The sequence below is a fragment of the Lissotriton vulgaris genome, chromosome 6 (assembly GCF_964263255.1).
Source record: "Lissotriton vulgaris chromosome 6, aLisVul1.2, whole genome shotgun sequence".
NCBI lineage: Eukaryota > Metazoa > Chordata > Amphibia > Caudata > Salamandridae > Lissotriton > Lissotriton vulgaris.
Genome location: NC_141694.1, coordinates 116379141 through 116401232, shown reverse-complemented (window position 1 = coordinate 116401232; position 22092 = coordinate 116379141).

Here is a 22092-nt window from a genome sequence, read left to right as displayed (position 1 = left end):
CTTTCGCAGACAATCGCTGCAGTTCCCTCGTGCTACGGCATACCACAAGGCTTCAGAAACAATCGTCAGTCGCGGGGGAAGTCAATGAAGTGAGCGGGGCGCCAACCGGCAGGGTGGAAGGGGCCAGTCTGTATAGGACATGCAATGTAAATTTTAGCATGGTAATTGGTTGCGGGTGCTCATGGTCTTCTCTGTTTCTGGTTTAGAAGGAGGCGACGTGCTGGGCGTGCAGGGACATACAGTGCTTAACAAGGTTCAGGTAATGCTGGGGAAGTTGGGCCAAGGTTGTTGTTTGGAAAGGGGCCCTCAGGTTGCACCCAGTTACCCACCATGTGAAACTGATTGTATAGGATGCACCCAGCAGGCTATGGCCGATTGCACAATGGCACACAGGTCTCAAGGTTGTACTCATGGATCAGTTTTCCTTTCAGACTCATGTCGTACCCGAATACATTCGCAAACGCATCAGCACAGCATTTTCGTGAGATACATTTTCAGAGGTATGTATCATTGCTCACGGGGTTAGCTCAAGACGGCAGGAGAAGGGAGGAATGGGTGTGATACACATGGGCCGGGGGAGGAAGGCCTGTGGCTTGTGTCAGCAGCGAGGGGTAGTCTTTGCCCCAGGCCACACATCGCTATCCCTGCATTACTCTCACGGAGCCTTTCTTTTTCAGGATCCGAACTTGAAGTGACGAAATGGATAGCCAGGGATCCCCCCCGCTTTTCACCCAGATGTCCCAAGTTGGCGATTCTCAACCAGGAAGTTCCCGCAATGCACAAATGAAGGCACTCATGGACCTGATAAAGGCCAAAGGGGTGGCTTGGGCCAGCGAACTGAGTGCCAACAGTCCCAGGGATTCCGGTGTTGTCATGTGACCAGCAGCGGCGGAACCTGAGATAACAGAGGACACTGGGCCTACGAGGTCCAAGAGATTGAAGCGGCCCACATGCAAAGACTTTCCTGCGGAACCGGCTACAGCCATAAGCCGCACACCAAAGTTAGACAGGAATGTGATAGTCCATGCAGCCGCATCCCCTCCCACCGTGGCCAGGGCGTCCCCTCCCCGGGCAGCGGTTGCCCCACCTGCGAACTTTGCTACACATGACGAGTTGGGTAAGCTCACCAACACCCTCACAGATTTTATGGCTGAGATTAGAGCAGGACTAAAGACAGCTGGTCAGCCAGCAGGCGGTGAAAAAATGGTTTCGGGGGGCGTAATAGGGGCACAAGCACCTGCTCCTGTGGCCACAGCAGAGGCAACTTTTACACAAGTGTGGGGCAGCCAACATTCACAGGGAGGAACCGGCACAAGCAGCGCAGCGGTTCCCCAGCAAGCAGTCCTACCGGCCCCCCTGCCCCTGGCAAGCAGCAAAGCGTAGCACCAGCACCTCTCACCACAGTACTGCCTCCTCCTGCCCCCTCCGTCCAGGCACCCCCGCTCCACCTGCAGCGTCCACTCCTGTTTCAAGCGCATCACCCGGCGTGTCATCAGCACCACAAATGTCCATGGCTCCCATGCTTTCAAGGAAGGCATTTGGCATAAGGAGTTTATTGATATTTTCTCCCTTCTCATGCTCGGGCCGAAGGGGTGGACATCAGGAAGATGGGGGCTAAAGAGGAGGAGAAGAAGGTACGCTATCAGGCATGGCCTGAAAAATGCATCAAGACCTGGAGGCAGGCTTTCTCTATATTAGCCGCAGTCATCACAGAGTGTTTTCCCGAGCAAGCGCAGGGCCTGTTTCAGTACGCAAGTGTCATCACAGATGAGGCAGAAATGAGCGGGGCATGGGTTGGTACAGGTACGACTGCGAATTTAGGAAAAAGATGGCTGTGTGTCCCGAATGAGACTGGACAAATGGAGGTTAGGCTCTGGATGCAGCACATGGGCAAGGGTAAGGCGGAAGTCACAGCTAAAGCCAGCTCCGGTGATAAGAAATTTGAGGCAGGGAAGGGCCAGAGCCAGGAGAAAAAAGGTCAGTTCAAACAGTCCTTTCGAGGGAGGCGAGGTGTATGTGGCTCCAACAGGGGGGGCAAAAGAGGCTTTTTTGGAACCTGCAGGTTGTTCAGTGCTGGGAACTGTACATGGGGCAAGGCATGTAGATTCTCTCACACATGCGGCAAGTGTAGCGGCGCCCATCCTGCCTCGTCATGCGACAAGCGGGATTCAGCTGGGGGCCGGCAGAGACAAGAAAAGTAACTGCCCCGACATCTCCTTTACAGTCCAGTTTCCATTGACACCTGACCCATCTCTTGCACCTTCCCATGATCCTTTGTTTCAACTTAAAACGGCGGCCACTCCACCTGCTTGTTCCCTCCAGTCAAAAGGCCCTTCCCCAATTGTTATTCCCAACCTCCTGCCTCTCCTGAGGGTATATCCCAATGTGAAAGACAGGGCAACATTGGCTGAAGGTTTTTTAGAAGGTTTCAAAATTCCTTACCTTGGGCCGAGGGTCAGCAGGGATGCTGAGAATTTGAAATCAGCTAGGGACCTCCCCGAGGTAGTGTGTGAGAAGATCCAAAAGGAATTGGCTTTGGGGAGGGTCGCAGGGCCGTTCCACCTTCCCCCCACTCCCAGATTTCGTGGTATCTCCCTTGGGAGTGGTCCCTAAAAAAGAGCAGGGTGCGTTCAGGCTCATCCATCACCTATCCTTCCCAGAGGGGGACTCTGTCAACTCTTGGTTGGCGGAGGGGGCATGCTCTGTCTTCTACTGTTCACTAGATGTAGCCATTGACACCATTAGGAGAGCAGGGAGGGGAGCGTGGTTGGCAAAGGCCGACATTGAGGCAGCATTCAGACTCGTGTCTGTTCACCCTGAGAGCCAGCACCTGCTGGGGTTCAAGAGGGGAGGCCAGTATTTCTTTGACAAGTGCATGCCCATGGGCTGTTCAGTCTCATGCGCCTTCTTCGAGGCATTCAGCTCCTTCTTGCAGTGGTCTCTCTCGGTGAAATATGAGGTCAGGGCGGTGACTCACTACCTTGATGATTTCTTATTCATTGGGAGGGAAGGTACTGAGGAATGCAGCGATGGGCTTTCATGCTTCATGGATCTGGCGAGACACCTGGGGGTGCCTTTGGCTCCAGGCAAGACCGAGGGCCCAGCACAGGTTCTCACGTTTCTGGGCATTGAGCTAGACACGGTTAACGGGGTGTCAAGACTCCCTGCCGGGAAGGTGCAGGACCTGCAACGGGACATCCGCGATCTGCTGGGGAGGGACAAGGCACTGCTAGGAGTCATCCAGAGCCTCCTTGGCAAACTCAATTTCGCGGCAAGGGTCATTCCTGCGGGCCGTGTTTTTGCTAGGCGATTAGCTAGGTCAACAAACAAAGTAGTCAAACGCCTCCACTTCGAGAAATTGTCAGCAGGCTTGAAACAGGATTTGAAAATGTGGGAGGAGTTTTTGGAGGACTTCAATGGCACGGTCATCTGGAGGGCTCCTTGGGCTGATAGTGCAGAACTCAGCATGTTTACTGATGCTTCAGGCAGGGAGGGCTTTGGTGCAATTCTGGGCAAACAATGGTGTGCACAGGAATGGCCCAACGCCTGGCGAAAGCGTGGCATCACTGCCAACATCACAGTGTTAGAGCTCTTTCCAATTGTCATTGCTCTTCATCTCTGGCCCGGGCCCCTGTCTGACAGAAAGGTCCTCTTTTGGTCGGACAACATGGCGGTCGTCCAAGCTATCAACGGACAAACAGCCAGTTGCCTGTTGGTCCTCTGCCTGCTGAGGGAATTAGCCAGAAGGAGCCTGCGCTGCAACTTTGAGTTCAGGGCGCGACACATTTCGGGGGTCATTAATGTTGCAGCTGATGCTCTTTCTCGTTTCCAGTGGGACCGTTTCCGGGCAGCCTGCCCGCGATCGAGAGAGGAGATGACCCCATTTCCACCGGCACTCTGGCGCATCTTGGAGTGGAGCAGGAACTGAGAGCAATGGGGGAAAGAGCATTGGCGCCAGGTACTAGGAAGAATTATAGGTAGCACCTGGCGAATTTCCACGAGGCAGTCATAGACATGGGCTTGACGGGATTACCGCTTGAAGACAGAGTGCAGGCTTTCATTGTCTGGGCAAAGAAGGAGGGCAAATCTCACTCTTGGGTTTGTGGCCATTTGGCCGCCGTTAGCAATGATGCCAAGTAGAAGGGTATTAGGGATCCAGCCCAGTCCTTTGTCCTCAGGGCAGCCCTGAAGGGCTGGGCGAGGGACGAACCGAGGATACCAGACAATAGAGCCCCCATTGATTTTCGCACTCTGCAGTCCATGATGTTTGCGTTAGAAGCCGTGGCACATTCTCAGTTCGAATCCTCTTTGTTTGTGGGAGCTTTCTGCCTAGCCTTCTTCGGAGCTTTTTGTAGTAGCGAGCTGGTGGCACGATCCAAGATTGACAGTTCAGGGGATGCTCTGGGCCCGATGACGTCAGTGTAGACACAAATCTGACCATCACGCTCAGGAAGTCAAAGACGGATCAAGCAAGGAAAGGGGTTGTCATTGTCCTGGCTCCAATAGAGGACCAAATAGGTTGTCCTGTCTCAGCGGTCCATGCCTACCTCGCTCTTTGACTAACAGTGGCGGGTTACCTCCTCATGCATGCGGATCTAAGCCCGCTCACCAAGTACCAAATGGACAAAATTATGTTGGCAAGTCTCTCCAGAGCTGGTTGTGTGAATAAGGGAAAGAAGTTCTCCAGCCATTCCTTTCGTATAGGGGCGGCTACTGCGGCTTCCTGCGCTGGTATGCCACCAGCAAGCATAAGAAAGGTTGGGCGCTGGGAATCCCTTTGTTATAAGCGTTACATCCGGCCATGAGGTACGGGTCGATGACAAGTTTGCAGTGATTATCTAAGTATTATATTCGTGTGCAGTGTTTGCTGTGTTTTACCATATGTGTCAATAAAAGAACAGAAAGTGAATTGCGTCCTTTGTTTTGACAGGTTCAAGAGTGTGGGATTTGGGGCATTCAACTGTCGCAAGGTTAGGTCAATGGGCGCCGATCAGGAACTGGATGCGCGGTTTCTCCAACACGAAGTGCGTGTGGCTGGGTTTCCCGGGCATGCGCTGGAACGGCCTTTTGCCTAGGCTCAAGGACTCTCTAGCTGCGAGGGGGGCACTTCCCCATCATCTGGTCATCCACCTGGGGGGCAATGTCATCACCAACCTGGGAAGGTCAGTGCTTTTACAAAAAATGAAAGTGGACCTGGGAGAAGTTTGCAGACTGCTGGGAAGTTGTGAAGTATGGTGGTCCGAATTGGTACCACGCAGGGTATGGCAGGGCGCTAAGTCAGGTGAAGCAATAGAGAAGTCAAGGAGGAGAATAAACAGCGACATGCGTAAATTCACTTTACAGAGGGGCATTGGTTTCATCAGGCATGAAATGATTCAGGACAAGATAAAAGGTTGCTTTGAACCTGATGGTGTCCACCTTTCTCCAGTCGGTATGGACTTGTTTCTATTGGACTTACAGGAAGCACTGCAGGGCAAAGGCTGCAGGTAGTGTAGGAAGCTAGGTGGTGGGGGGCCCGGGCGGCGACGGTTGCCGCCGGCCGGGCTGTGGCTGAGTTACAGGGCAATCCTGAAGCAGAGAGGTGCAGCACTGTATCTCAGCAGGCACATAGGGGTGCCAGAGCCTAAGACCTGGACCTCAGGGGAGGTCCGGGAACCCGTGTCGGCGCCCCAGTAGTCCTTCGGGCGGTTGTGGGCCTGAGCAACCGGGGGCTTGCCTAACTGTGCTCCGTCCCACTAGGGGCGTGAGTACAAGAATTACCATAAATAAGGGGTAGCACACAGGTGGTTCGCCACGGTGCTGCTTGGCTCATCAGGCAAGCAGGTGGCGAGAATGCGGTCTGCCCTCGGATCGCCCGTAAGATAACCCATCATGATTACATAATGTTGTATGTAATAAACCAGGGGGTCCTGTTGCCATGATGTAACTATGCGGCTGCCCGAGGCCACCCAGTGGCCATCAAGAGGGCGGCACCATAGTTACAGAGGACCTCCCCCCGCCCTCCTTCTTGGCTGGGCCACTCACTCCTCCTTCACCAGGAGGAGTCCCGGCAGGAATGGGGGCAGGGCCAGTGACGTGCTTCTGGGGCGGTAGGCAGGGCGAGGGGTATTTAAGTTCCCCTCACCATCTTAGATGCCTCTTTGCCGCCCCGGACGCCTCTAGACGCTACCAGGACACTCTTTTCCCTCCCTACCTCTTACCCTGTGTGTCAGCTGGGGGGGGGGATTGGTTGAACTTTATAATGTATATCTTTTTCATTACAGGCGGAGTTACAGGGCGATCCGGAAGCAGAGAGGTGCAGCACTGTACCTCAGCAGGCACAGAGGGGTGCCAGAGCCTAAGACCTGGACCTCAGGGGAGGTCCGGGAACCCGTGTCGGCGCCCCAGTAGTCCTTCGGGCGGTTGTGGGCCTGAGCAACCGGGGGCTTGCCTAACTGCGCTCCGTCCCACTAGGGGCGTGAGTACAAGAATTACCATAAGGGGTAGCACACAGGTGGTTCGCCACGGTGTTGCTTGGCTCATCATGCGGGCAGGTGGCGAGAATGCGGCCTGCCCTTGGATCGGCCATAAGATAACCCATCATGATTACATAATGTTGTATGTAATAAACCTGCAGAAAGTTTTTTTCCAACATAACACTGGTGTCTTGTGTGTTATTTGAGGGTTGGTTGGTATGTTGTGGGGCGGGGGTACTGTTGCTATGATGGAGCTAAGAAAGCTACGTACTTTGTGTAATTGTATTATATTCTTCTCCATAACATATCGGCAGTTTGGCAGCAGACTCAAGTTTTCATTAAGAACCCCCTTTTTTTCTCTAGATTAAATTGACCTCTGCCGCTGATTAAAGACAGCTTAGTTGTTCTAAACTGGTGCAGGTTGGCCCTGCACTGCTTGCAATTAGACAGGCTTGCTGTGATTACTGAACTGTGCCAATATGATGTGCAAAGGATGGTTATTCTAAACCGCAGTGTAATTTCTCTAAAGATTCCCCCTGCGCTCATGTGGCAGCAGCTATGGTAGAACAGTCTTCTGCACTCTTGCCCTTCACCTCACTCTCAGATCCTGCATATTGCCTGTTATGTTTCCTGGCGATCTCTCCCTCAGCCATCTTTTCTTCTCCTCCCTCTAGGCTTCATCCACTATTCTTGTGGTGGTTTCTGCTGAAATCCCCACCGTTCGTTCGCCCACTGCTCCCTGTAGGGTCCCGCTGGTTTTCCTTAGAGAAATCTCCCCTGCAGCATAACCCCATGCCCTCTCCCTTTCTTCTTAATAAATGCTCCCTCCCTCTGTCCTTGAAAGGTTTCCAGTTGCTCTGTCGTCTGAAGCTGTCTCTCCTGCACTCTCTTCTGCGTGTGAGTGTGTGTTTGTGGATGCCTTTAGGAAGCGCCTCTGTACCTGAGTGCAAGACAAATCATGCCTTAGAAAACTGTGTTTAGACACAGCCAGGTCTGCTAAGAACGTCATACGGTCGTTAATTTCTACTTTCCCCACGCTGCAAAGTATTTTATTTACGCATAAACATTATTCAAATATTAATATGTGCCAAATCCTGCTACATGCAGAGAAAGTAAGCAAATTCGAAACGAGTGCATGATTATGTAATAATGTACTGCTTTTATTGGCTGAGTTCTTCGGAGGGCACAGATGTTTGGGGGGCTCCAATGTTGAAATGTGTGTCACCCGAGGTTTGGGGTCTGACAGGTCCCTGGCTCATGTTTGGGGGGGCTCCAATGTTGAAATGTGTGTCACCCGAGGTTTGGGGTCTGACAGGTCCCTGGCTCATGTTTGGGGGGGCTCCAATGTTGAAATGTGTGTCACCCGAGGTGTGGGGTCTGACAGGCCCCTGGCTCATGTTTGGGGGGCTCCGATGTAATGTGTGTCACTCCAAGGTTTGGGGTCTGATGGGCTGCGGGATCATGTTTGTGGGGCTCTGATGTTGTAATGTGTGTCACTCTGAGGTTTGGGGTCTGACGGCCCACGGGCTCATGATTGGGGGGGGGGGGAGGGGCTCCAATATTGAAATGTGTCACTCGCAGGTTTGGGGTCTGACGAACCCCTGGCTCATATTTCAGGGCACTAGCTGGCCCCCAGCCTTTAGTATTAGTCTGTCCTGGGTTTGGGGGATACAGGGCTCATAGAGATTGAGGGGTAAGTGGCTTCTATTAATGCATGCATGACCACTGGGAAATGCACAAGGAGTTGGTTTGTCCAATGGAGGACGCTGGTTTGGCTGGATGATGCATTGTTTTCTCGGAGGTGAGTTTGGGTCATCATGCAGGGCTTGAAATAGCTAATGGCATTGTGAGACAGCACTGGTATGTTGAATGTGTAAATGTCCCTCTCAGTGACGCCAGTGTTGTGTTGTGAGTCCCCAGTGAACGTTTTCGCATACCGGTGGCTTCGGATGGTGGGGGCAGGTGTCATCAGTATCCTAGCCAGTGAATCAGGAGTTCGGTCCCGGCTGGGGATGGATCCTTGGGCCTGATTTTATAATGATGGGTGTTTCACCCAATTGTTGTAGAATTCTTGTGTCGTAGTATGTTTGGTTGTGCAGGGTGAGCGTCCGATAGCCGTGCCGGTATTGTGTCTCTCCTGGGATCCAGATATGCTGGTGGGTTGGATTTGAGGCATGCCTACACGGATTTTCTAGTTTTAGCTGAAACGATGGAGCCTGCTTAGGCAGCAAGTTATCCAGAGTGCTGGGAAAGGACTGATGGGTGGTGCAATTGAGGTGATGGCACCCTTTTATTGCAAAACTGTGTTACATGCTTGTTGCTACCATTCGAAGGATCAAGTTAGTGACAGCCGTCAGCATACACTCATGTATTGTAGTGTTCATGCAAATGTTGATATATTGTTGGCAGCCTTGATAAATGTTGTACTTCACAATTTACAGGCATATGCATCAAAGAAAATACCGGGAGCAAACGGGCAGATTCTCAGAATCTGGCCGTTTGCTCCCGGTATTTCAGCATTTGGGATACATCATCCCAAATGCTGAAATGGCAATTTAAGGAATCTCTAAATAGCGATTCCTTAAATTGCTCTTGCATTTAAGGAATCCCAAAATGAGATTCCTTAAATGCAATGCATGAAACCCAAAAAAATAGCGATTTTGCTAATAGGGGGAGCAAATTACCATGAAGTTGAACTTCGTGGTAATTTGCTAAAACTTTGAAAAATGCACTTTTGTGCATTTTTCAAAGTTACATGTTGCGCACACACATGCCCTTAGGGCATGTGTGTGTGTAACATTTGTGCACAGGTCCATTTCAGGGGTGCAACAGGGTGTCCTTTGGACACCCTGTCACCCTTGAAATAGCGGAACATTACCGATTCGGTAATAGCTAATCGCTAATAAGGAATGGCTTTCCCATTCATTCTTATGGCCCTAAAGGCCCATAGGAATGAATGGGAAAGCCATTCCTTATTAGCGATTAGCTATTACAGAATCGCTAATAAGGAATATGTAGGAATCGCTAATAACATTGCGATTCCTACATGCATCCCGTTTTGCGAGTCTTTAATAGCGATTCCTTAAAATTCGCTATGAAGGACTCGCAAAACATTACTTTGATGCATCTGCCAGATAGTGTTGTGTTGGGTTTTGGACGTTGCAATTCAACTGCTTCATTCTTGTCTGTAGAATTTGGTAGCCGATTAAAAGGGAAGTCGTACTTTTACGCTTAATCTGAGTACTGCTTGGTTTTGAATGCTGGTCTCAGAAAAACGATGTTAAGCACATTTCATTAAAGATTATTGAATATTGTTGTCTTTAAAACCTGAGACATATAAGCCCATTTTCCTGCAGTAAGCTTGCAGTCACCACCGCTGCTCGGATTCATTTAACACATTTAACACATCTGTGCATGTATGTTGCAATATATAAGGCAGCTTGCGCCAGGTACAGTGCTAAACATGGCGTCCTTCAGGCCGACATACTGCCCTTCTGTGACTTTTTAGCTTGACCCATAATTTTCTGTTTTAGGGTCTCTGAATTGGTGAGAGGACTGTGGGGAAGTGTTAGGCTGAGGTCGAATGCAGTGATTACAAAATATACTTTAACGCCAACCTCATCTGAGCAATTAAACACAATGTACTGATACGGTTGAGGTGGGTGCTTTCTTATTTTTTTTTTGAGCTAGAACTGTCATTGAGGTGAAGTCTGTTAGAAGGGTGGTGTGCGTATATAATTCATCTATGAAGACAGCCCTGTGCGCCTCCCAAAGTAAAATATATTATGTGAAACAATCATCTATATACACGTTTCTTGTAATAAAGGATGCACCACACATATTTACAGCATCCTATTTACATTCTAAAGTATGTTCAGTTTTCCGTTTTCTATCTGTTCCCAGTACAGAGCCTAAGGAAGCACATGAGCACACTAAAAAGCAGACCTGCAGAGCAGACTTTTATGTTCGTCTCACTATTTTTGATTTGATTATAATTTTTTCCTCACACTTGTGCTTAAAAATGCTATATTTGGATCCTCCTTTTTTCAACAATTTGCAGTAAATATGTGGGGTAAAACCCACCATTTGAATCCATTTTTTTCAAAATGTTCGCCCGCGCCCTCCTTTTGCAGTTCGGGGTCGCTCGCTCGCTTATTACATTAGGGTACAACATTTTTTCCCCAGCCACTTTCAAAATCCACCAGCCGCCACTGCTGTTGACTGTTTTGTCAGTGTCCTTACTGAATAACGTTATTTTAGTGTGTGCATATGTTTGGCTGTGCCCCATGCTCTATGTGGCACTTCAACATTGCCAAGGTCTTTACTCGCCTACTCTTTTTTCACACGGGTGATAGGGACTTCAGTTCTTTCTGACACTGATACTTGTGGCATCTGTGGTGTCAATTTGACCTGTGTTGCATTTCTCATGTTCCAGGTTTTCAATTGTTGGCTACATTGTGCACATGTCATGTTCATTGTGTCCCAGATCTGTGTTTCTGTTGTGGTTGTGTTGAATGTATGTGTGTTTGCTGTGTTGTAGCTTCACTTCCTGGGTGTGCTGTTGTGTTTGTGCTGTGCTGATTTGTGTTGAATGGGTTGGTGTTGTGTCACTCATGTCTGTGTGTGACTGTCATGATTGATGTGCACAAACTGCTAGTTGTGTGTACAGTGCTGTGTGTATGTGGCCTTGACATTGCCTGATGTGCATCCCCTGATGTCCTGCAGTGTTAGTTCAGTTTGTTTGGCCTATGCATCTGTACTTGGTTTCATGTGGCCGCGTTGTTCTGTGATGGTGCACTTCTTGTGTGATGTGTGGTATGTTGTTTGTGCTATGCTCCTGAGTGATGAGGTTGTGCACTCCTGTTGTGTCTGTGCTCCCAGTTCCTTGCCACAGTTTGGCTGACAGGGTATGTCTGTTTTTGTTGTGGTTCTGTGTGTTTATTTGGGTTATGTGTTTGTGTGATGTTTTATGCAGACATTTGCTGTGGCATCCCTGTGTGTGGTGTTTGTGGCTACACCCAGAGTGTGTGTTTGTTTTTGTGTGTGTGGACTGGCAAGTATTGGCAGCCTTCAGTGTGTGTGGCACTGATGTTGTGTGTTGCTGTTGTGACAGGATATGTGTGTACATTCCTCCTGGTGTTTGTCAGTAATAGAGTTTGTAAATGGGCCCTGTGTGTTGTGCTGCTGGTGCACTCCTGTGAGGTGGTTGAATGCATGTGCGGCTATTCCCAGTTTGACTACCAGGCCTTTTTTTCTTCCTTTTGCCTTTACCTGGTATGCCTTGCTGTCTCCCTGTGTTGTTGCACTGTGGAGCCTGTGGTTTGACTTCGCTGACTGTACCAGCCATGTGCGGTTTGATGGTCTGGGGGGGGGGTTCTGTGTTCCTTGTCTTGCATGTGATGTGCACATGCTTGTTGTGTGTCTCCATGGCCTTCATTTGTGTACATCCCACTTTGGCTTGCTGATTTGTTATGCTCCATTGCTGGTGTCATTTTGGGTGTCTGTGTGTCAGTGCATGGTACGTATGTGTTTAATACTGCAGGCTGTGTGTCCATTTGTATGTTTGTTCCTTGGAGGTATTCATTTGCCGCGTGTACTCATGTTTGTTTCCATGTGTGTGGTGGTGTTGTGGTGTGTGTGTTTCCCTGGCACTAAGATGTGTGTTCCTGTGCAGCCACTCGTGCAGGGGCTCTCTCCCTGGTTGTTTGTAGGGTGGTGCAGGGTGTGGATTGACCTGGCTTGTTGTTGTGCATGGGAGAGCATAGGATGGGCTCATGACCTGTGCCTTCATGGGGTGTGCTGATGTGTGGTGGGAGGAGGTGTGTCCCTGAGGTCTTTGTGCCCTGCCCATGCCTTGGACTGGCCCTGCCTTCTGCATTGTGCACATGCATTCCCTTGGATTGACCAATGCGGTGACATGACCAGGACATTGCTGCAAGTTCACGGTAGATGTGTTTCCAGAATGCAGAGGGGTGACTTGGTGGAAGATGGGTCATGTGTGGCTGCCCCCAGCAGGGTGTCTGTTGATGAATTTGACCCTGTGTCAGCCCCTGTGTTGTGTGTTGTATTTGTGTAGTTGCATACCTGCGGCGGCATCCGCGGTGGGCCATAAGTTCATAGTGATGTAGCAGGTACAGCACCAGGAACACGTGTAGTGCGGGGTCCATGGCGGTCGCGGAGGGGACCGGGACTCTGGTTTCGCGCTCCGCTGTCAAGCTTCCGCCGTCTCTGATTGTGAGGTGTCTCCGCTGCATCTGCTTGTTTGGGGCTTCCTAATTTGTGGAGCGGGACGGACGTCATTCCGCACGATGGTGAGTCTCCATTGGTTCACTCCGCCGCGGTGGCGGCGCACTTTGATGGCGGTGCGCGTCGCTCTGCGGCGGACGGGAATTGACCCAATTTTGCCAATACTAATATGGCGGACGTGTTTACCACTACTCACGGGCCTAAAAATTTGTTTTTCCGCACCGCCAGCACCACGGTGGTGCCACATCCTAACGGACCCCCATGTGTTCACATTTACACTTAAAGAGTGCATTCATTTGATGATGATTCGATATATATGCAATGTTTTTTAAACAAAGTGTGATAGTTACATAGGCATAATTAATTGCCTTAAAATGTATTAAATATTTATTTAAAGTGATAAAAACTAGGAAAAAACATGATGGGCATTTTTTCTAGTGTAAGCAGAAACAATTCCCAACAGGTATCATGTAAAGGCAATTCAAATAATGTATGCAATTTGCATTACAAAAAAGGAAGAACAAGGAGTCACTGGAATTTTTTGAAAAAGGCAGTATTATTCACCAATGAACACAGGGCGAGGTCTTTCACATGGCAATACAGTTAAACAGCACTTTACAGAGCAGATCATGTGACAACCCAGTGGCACTTGGTGCGAGGTGCTATAGACAATTAGTGATAGTGAAGGTGCAAGTGCTAAAGTGAACAGCGTGATCGACGCATAAACTCAAGTATATACATCAAATAATGGCTCCACAAAAACAAGTTGTAATCACTTAAAACAAGATTGTAGAAATTTAAACAGGAGCACAAAGCGTGATATGCGTCATATAGTTTATGCTGTAGAGTCGACGGCGTTTCGATCCCCTTTAGTCAGGATCGTCATCAGGACAGGGTTGTCGATGGAGTCAGTGCTGTGGGCGAGAGAAGGGCAAATGAGAGGAGGACCGGGGACGGAGGCGCGGGGAAGGGGAAGGTGAATGGACGGGTGAAGGGTGAGTGATCTGTGTTACTGAGATATGAGTAGGCACTAGAGCAGTGATTGGCTGGATGTGGATATGGCGTGATGGGGGTGTGGGGGCGGGGAGTAGTTGGGGTGTTAATTGGGGATGACTAGGGTATGTGCTAATATCAAAAGATATTGTTGGGCGATTGGGAGAATACCAATAGCAATTTAAACAATTGTGATAGAGTGAGCCATGAGTGGCCGAGTAGCTGGTGCAAGATAAGTAATGAGTTGTGAGGGGGTGAAGTAGTGGCATTGGGGGGGGGGGGGGGGGGGGGCGGGGCGATGAGAAACTTACAGTGATACCCAGGCAGGGAAGCGTGGGTGGCTAAGGTCCATGCGGTCGCTCAAGAGTCGAAGGCTGCAGAAGAGCAAGGGGGGAGAGGTGAGAGCCGGATTTAGTTAAGGGTACCGGGTGGAGAGAAGAATCTAATATTCAGTGGTATTACCTGATCGTCGATTGTATCTGATCAGCGGGCGGGACGTGCGGCGCCTATGGGGGAGGAAAAGTAGTGGGGGTAAGAAAGAGCCGGTGGCGTGAGAGACCATTAAGTTACATCGTAAGGATATCGCACAGGGTGTGCGGGTTCTGGGCGTACCTGTGTGAATCAGGGCAGCGGAAGGCAATTAGGGCTCTTCTGGAAAGGGGCTGCTAGCAGTTAATGCTGGAGCTAACTGAGCAGGTACGAAGCCTCAATCTAAATGAAGAAGCCAAGGGCTGGGGGCGGGGTCGGGTCGGCAGGGGAGGCAGGGTTGAGGGCGTGTCACGATGTTACCGAGGTAACACGGGCAAACAGGAAGTGGCGCGGTAGAAGAAAAGGATTAGGGTGTGTCGGATTGTTGTCAAAGCAACACTGACAGACAGGATGCAGCGGGAGGGCGTGACAACAGGACAAGGCCTGTTTGGTTGGAGTAGCTCGATTGGGAAGCAAGGCGAGGTTACACAAGCAGTAATATTGGTAAAACCAGGCAAAGTACAGGCAATATACATTTCAAAGTTCCAATATTTGAAACTACGGGATCGGTCAATTATGAGCACGAGGTGGGGTGTATTTACAAGGGACTGGTGCCCAGTTGGATAATAGGTCTGAAACCAGTGGGTTATTTAACATCATAGTATATTATATTGGCAGGGGGGAAAAAATTCAGCAACAATGGAAGTTACAAATAATTGGAGTCCAGCTGGGCACATGGTTTGAAACCAGAGAGTTAGGTACAAAGCAATAATCTAATTGGGTGGTCAAAGGGAGTAGAATTTAAACAGTAATAGTGTTAGTCCATTCATCAAGAGTGTTTAACCCATGGTTGACCGAGTCAACCCGTGCGATCCATTTGCATTCAGCTCTATTGAGTAGAGTGGCCATGTTCCCCCCTCTGATGGGCAGTGTGGGTTTTTCAATGACCATCCATCTAAGATCTGTATCGGCATGTGATTTTTCCATGAAATGCGTGACCAAAGGAGCAGTAAGTACTTTGCAGTTAATTCTGCTCTTGTGTTGTATTATCCGTTGTTTAACCATTTGGGTGGTCTGGCCAATATAGATTAGGTCACACGGGCAACGGATGGCGTAGATGACATTTTGCGTTTTACAGTTCGAGTGGTGGGAGAGTTGATGGATATGTCCATTGTAGATGAATTCTTTTGTGTTGGTTGTCAGCTCACAGACACTGCAAGATTGGCATTTAAAATGTCTGATAACTGGGTTCAAGCCCGTTGAAGCTGTAATAGTGTGTTTTTCAGTTGTGGGGGTTGGCCATGTAATTGCATGCACAAGATGGTTGGCGATGTTGTTGCCTCTCTGGTATGAAAATAGAGGTGGTGCGTGGAATTGTTCATCAAATCGTAGCACAGGCCAATTTTTCTTGATTATTTTGGCAACTTTGTTGCTGTCCGGGCTGAAGACGGAGACAAAGGGGATTCTGGTCATTGGTTTTTTGTTGTTATTAGGCATCAGTAGATCCTCGCGGTGGTTGTACCATGCTCGTTTCTTAGCGTTTGTGACCAAGCGTCGTGGGTAGCCTCTGTTGATGAGTTTCGTTACCAAGATGTCTGCCTCCCTGAAATAGTCTTTGCGCCATTTGCAATTGCGGTGAATTCGTAAGAACTGGCCAAAGGGGAGTCCATCGCGTAGGCCTCTTGGGTGGTTACTTGAATAATGTAACAGGGTGTTACGTTCCGTAGGCTTGCGGAAAAGGGATGTTCCAAGGGTGCCCTCTTCTGCATGGATAGTGACATCAAGGAACGGTAAGTCATTAGATTTGGACTCACTCGTGAATTTGAGGTGTTCTTGTGAGGTATTGAGCCAATCAATAAAGGGTTTGAGGGTGTCAGCTGTACCATTCCAGATCAATAAAATGTCATCTATGTATCGGCGCCACAGATGGATTTGGGGCCGATATGGGTTGATGGGGTTTAGGATCAGCGATTTTTCTATGTCATGTACAAATAGGATGGCAAAGTTGGGGGCGAAACAAGCGCCCATCGATACTCCCTTGATTTACAGGTAGTATACATTTTTGTACATGAAGTAGTTGTTTTGCAGGGCCACACGTAGAAGGTCCATGATAAAGTCAGTAGGGATCTTGGTGGGTTGAGGTCTGGAGAGTAGGAGATTTTTGATTACTTCGAGACCTTCGCGATGAGGGATATTAGTGTAAAGGGACTCGATGTCCAGGCTCGCCATTAATTGGGTGTCCAGGTCAAAGGTCTGGTCTTCTATGGTATTAATCAGGTCCATCGTATCGCGTATGTAGGTGTCGGTGGCAGGTACAAATTCTTTGATGATAGAATCCAGATATTTCCCCAGAGGTTCCAGTATGGAACCACATCCTGACACGATAGGGCGTCCCGATGGGTTCCTTGTATCCTTGTGTATTTTGGGGAGGACGTATAGGACAGGTGTTCTGGGATGTGGGTTGTTCAAGTACTCAAATTCCTTCTTGGTTATAATATTGTTGTCTCTGGCTGCTGTTGTGATGGAAAGAATCTTTTGTCTGATGTCCAACAAGGGGTCTTTTGAGAGAGTGCGATAATGTTCGATATTGGTGAGTTGACGTTCAACTTCTTTGTCGTATTGTGTGTTGTTTAAAACGACAATTCCCCCACCCTTGTCAGCGGGTTTGATGACAATTTCAGAGTTATTTTGAAGGGAATTGAGAGCTTCCTTTTCAATTAAGGGAAGATTGTAAGGGATGAAACGTGGTGTGGCTTTAAGGTCCATTACTTCCTTCATGACTAGCCGTTCAAACGCCAGTATTTCAGGTGTCATTTGATTTGAGGGGGGATTGAAAGTGGAGGGCAACCGGAATGGAGAGATTTGATCCATTCTGGAATCTGGTTTATCAGCAAAAAAGTACTTTAACCGGATTCTTCTGAAGAATTTTAGAAGGTTAGTTTGTAACTCCAGGAAGTTAGTTCTAACAGTTGGTACGAATGAGAGACCTCGAGATAGAAGTCTAGTTTCCTCTGGAGTAAGAATGTGGTCAGATAAATTGAAAATGGGGATAGTCATGGCAGTGGTGGTTACATCCTGATCGTTAGTTACTGTGGTTGGCCCCATTGGTAGTATCGGTTGCGGGTTTGGCGGTTGCCTGGGACCTGAGGTTGGTACTGCTTGGCCCTGGTTTGCCGGGTCTGTGGTGGTGGTTGTTGGCCGCGTCCTCGTCCTAAAAAAACAGGTGGTAGAAGTGGCTGCGGTCCAGAGGATGGGGCGTCTGTGTCGTCTGCAGAGCTGTTGGAAGAGACAGAGAAAGTGACACGTTGGTTATTTCTGAATCGTCCCCAGTTGTGTGTTCTGGGAGGGTTCTGTTGGGTGTTGTAGAATTCCTCGTTGAGGTAGGGGTATGTGTTCTCAACTTTATAATTTTGTATGTCTTTTTCTATTCTGTTGACCTTTTTGTTGACTTCAAAGGAGTTAAAGGTGGCGATGGTGCTGTTGATTTTGTCTAGGAGGCTTTTGGCATCAGTGAGGGTGGTATCTGCTTGGATGAGTTTTTCTAGTTCATCAATTTCTTGTAGTTCCAATCGGCTGTGTTCTATGGCTGTATCTATCCCCAGGACCATCCAGTGGCGGGAGCAGGTGGTCGCCAGATGGCTAAAGCTGGTTCTGAATTTGGGGTCCTGTGTGAAAATAGCCGGGGTGTTGCGAATTTGAAGCCCTAAGGGGATGACGCCTGAGCGTAGGTAGTCCGTTAGCATTCGAGAATGCAGATCCGTCCTGATCTGTTTCTTCTTCAACTTTTCGAGTTTGTCCAATAGGACACGGGAGGTGTTAGGGGCAGTGGATGTAGTCGCGGACTGAGGCGTGCCCGACAGTAATGAGGGACCGGTCAGTCGTGACTGGATGTATTCCTCTGAGTAAGTAAGGGACTCCTTGGACATCGTGTGTAGGCCGAAGGGTAGTACACAGATGAATACCTTTTTGGCTGAGGTATATTAGATGAAGTACACTGTGGTACAACTCTCGCAGCGGGGGGAACATGGCCACTCTACTCAATAGAGCTGAATGCAAATGGATCGCACGGGTTGACTCGGTCAACCATGGGTTAAACACTCTTGATGAATGGACTAACACTATTACTGTTTAAATTCTACTCCCTTTGACCACCCAATTAGATTATTGCTTTGTACCTAACTCTCTGGTTTCAAACCATGTGCCCAGCTGGACTCCAATTATTTGTAACTTCCATTGTTGCTGAATTTTTTCCCCCCTGCCAATATAATATACTATGATGTTAAATAACCCACTGGTTTCAGACCTATTATCCAACTGGGCACCAGTCCCTTGTAAATACACCCCACCTCGTGCTCATAATTGACCGATCCCGTAGTTTCAAATATTGGAACTTTGAAATGTATATTGCCTGTACTTTGCCTCGTTTTACCAATATTACTGCTTGTGTAACCTCGCCTTGCTTCCCAATCGAGCTACTCCAACCAAACAGGCCTTGTCCTGTTGTCACGCCCTCCCTCTGCATCCTGTCTGTCAGTGTTGCTTTGACAACAATCCGACACACCCTAATCGTTTTCTTCTACCGCGCCACTTCCTGTTTGCCCGTGTTACCTCGGTAACATCGTGACACGCCCTCAACCCCGCCTCCCCTGCCGACCCGACCCCGCCCCCAGCCCTTGGCTTCTTCATTTTAGATTGAGGCTTCGTACCTGCTCAGTTAGCTCCAGCATTAACTGCTAGCAGCCCCTTTCCAGAAGAGCCCTAATTGCCTTCCGCCGCCCTGATTCACACAGGTACGCCCAGAACCCGCATACCCTGTGTGATCTCCTTACGATGTAACTTAATGGTCTCTCACGCCACCGGCTCTTTCTTACCCCTGCTACTTTTCCTCCCCCATAGGCGCCGCACGTCCCGCCCGCTGATCAGATACAATCGACGATCAGGTAATACCACTGAATATTAGATTCTTCTCTCCACCCGGTACCCTTAACTAAATCCGGCTCTCACCTCTCCCCCTTGCTCTCCTGCAGCCTTCGACTCTTGAGCGACCGCATGGACCTTAGCCACCCACGCTTCCCTGCCTGGGTATCACTGTAAGTTTCTCATCCCCTCTGACCCCCCCCCTAATGCCACTACTTCACCCCCTCTCAACTCATTACTTATCTTGCACCAGCTACTCGGCCACTCATGGCTCACTCTATCACAATTGTTTAAATTGCTATTGGTATTCTCCCAATCGCCCAACAATATCTTTTGATATTGGCACATACCCTAGTCACCCCCAATTAACACCCCAACTACTCCCCGCCCCCGCCCCCGCACCCTATCACGCCATGTCCACATCCAGCCAATCACTGCTCTAGTGCCTACTCATATCTCAGTAACACAGATCACTCACCCTTCACCCGTCCATTCACCTTCCCCTTCCCCGCGCCTCCGTCCCCGGTCCTCCTCTCATTTGCCCTTCTCTCGCCCACAGCACTGACTCCATCGACAACCCTGTCCTGATGACGATCCTGACTAAAGGGGATCGAAACGCCGTCGACTCTACAGCATAAACTATATGACGCATATCACGCTTTGTGCTCCTGTTTAAATTTCTACAATCTTGTTTTAAGTGATTACAACTTGTTTTTGTGGAGCCATTATTTGATGTATATACTTGAGTTTATGCGTCGATCACGCTGTTCACTTTAGCACTTGCACCTTCACTATCACTAATTGTATATAGCACCTCGCACCAAGTGCCACTGGGTTGTCACATGATCTGCTCTGTACAGTGCTGTTTAACTGTATTGCCATGTGAAAGACCTCGCCCTGTGTTCATTGGTGAATAATACTGCCTTTTTCAAAAAATTCCAGTGACTCCTTGTTCTTCCTTTTTTGTAATGCAAATTGCATACATTATTTAAATTGCCTTTACATGATACCTGTTGGGAATTGTTTCTGCTTACACGACACACCCACCCCAACGTGGTTTATGTGTCCTCTCCTGTTGTTCTTACGGGCATTGTTACTAAACACATATTATGCCAAGTTCCATTCGAAGTCTAAAGGTTGCTCCAGTGGTTTATTTCACTAATTGAGTGTTGGGAGTGAACGCAGTGTTAGTCATGTAACCCTTCTTAAGAGGTTGCTTAAAATTTGAACCATAATTCACTACTTGAGCTCTAAAAAAGTAATTAAAGTAACTGTATAGATCTTTCATTTTGTCATTATCTACCTTTCTTATAAGCAGATTTTTGCCACTCACTACTCTGAGGCTATAAAATTTGATTAGTGCATGATATTACAATGTGATTTCACTACTTCAAACAGTTCCCATTGCTGTAAGAATTAAGTGTAACCAAACAGGCTCTATTCTTGAGTACATATTTCTGAAATATTGTTTACCTCAAGGGACAACTAAATCATTGGCATGTCAAAAAACGTTTAAAAAGAGGGACTCCACTCTCTCTCTGCTCTTTAACATTGTGAGCTGAGAGTGTTTTTTTAAGTGAGAAGGGCATGAAGTTTCAGAAGGTGGTGGGGGTGCCGCGATGAAAGGTGTTACTTTCTGTACTGTATTGGAACAGGTTTGGGAGGAACCAAGGGTGGTGGGGAGATGGCAGAATGCCAGGCATTGTGTATTTTAAACATTGATATGGGGGTGGGAAGGGTGTTAAAGATGGAGATGTGGGAAGATAGCTGAAAATTTGGGGCCATTTTACACATAATGCCCCCGTGGCACAACAGGCATCTTCCCCCGCTTTGCGTGCCCCTGGGTCACTATGGTATCACAGAAAGGCCTGAAGAATCTTGTGCTACCCCTTCTATAATATTGCAAGTGCTCATGCACAGAAGTAGAACCGGCGGGGAGGTGAGTGCACTACTCACCTGTTCTGTGGCTGAATTTAATGAAGTTACCCACATAGGGCATCATATACTTACAGAAATGTCACCTTGTATTCCTTTCTTTAGAACGCAAAATAAATTATACCTTTCCAGACAGGTAGTACATTGTTCTATGTCCTTATAATATCACCATCAGCAGAAGATGTTTATATATCAATAAAAACATGAATGTTCACCTTTAATAATGGAAATTTGAGGTAAAAGATCTTTTTTCTGCACCCTCTGGTCACCCCGCTCTGATTCACGATATATTCTATATACATCTCCATTGATAATAGAGAAGTATAAAATGATGCCTCTGATCTTGTTGTATATATTAGTTTGATCTATCTGTTACATGATGAAGTACATATCTGCATGTCACCTCGACCCCACCATGAATAAACAGAAGGGTGTCACAGATCGTTTTAAACATATTCTGCATTTATGAATCGCATGGCATTTCAATGGAAACTGTCAACTTGGGCAGACACAAGATTTCACTATTCGGTGAAAATGGTGATGGATATTATGCGCAACTTTACAGTAGTGTTGGATTGACTGATCCTTCACACTTAATTATATTTTGTAGCACTGAAGAAGTCAATTGGGCCATTTCCCCACGATGAAACACGTGTTGGCTGGGCAAATCATTGGAATAAAAGAACAAAAGAACACCAAAAATGACTATGATTATTTAACCCCTTGCATGCTGATGATGGCCCCCAGCCATCATGCACTACGGAGCTCGTGTGCTGATGATGGCTGGGGGCCGTCATAAACCCGCCCACTTGCGATTTTGCCGCACAGGCGCAGAATCGCGGCCGCATGCAAGGGGTTAAAGAGCTCAATTTACTATGTCCTTTTATTGTGTGCCTGTACAACTTACTGTATGCTTATTGCAAGTAAATATAGAAATAGTGCGTGCGTAGGCCAGCGTATATATTGACATTTTAGACCTTTTGGGGTAATTCAGAGGGCTTAGGGTGTTTTCCCTCACCTATTGCACCGCTCAATTGGGCCATTACTTAAATCACACATACTTAAGAGGCACCAGTAC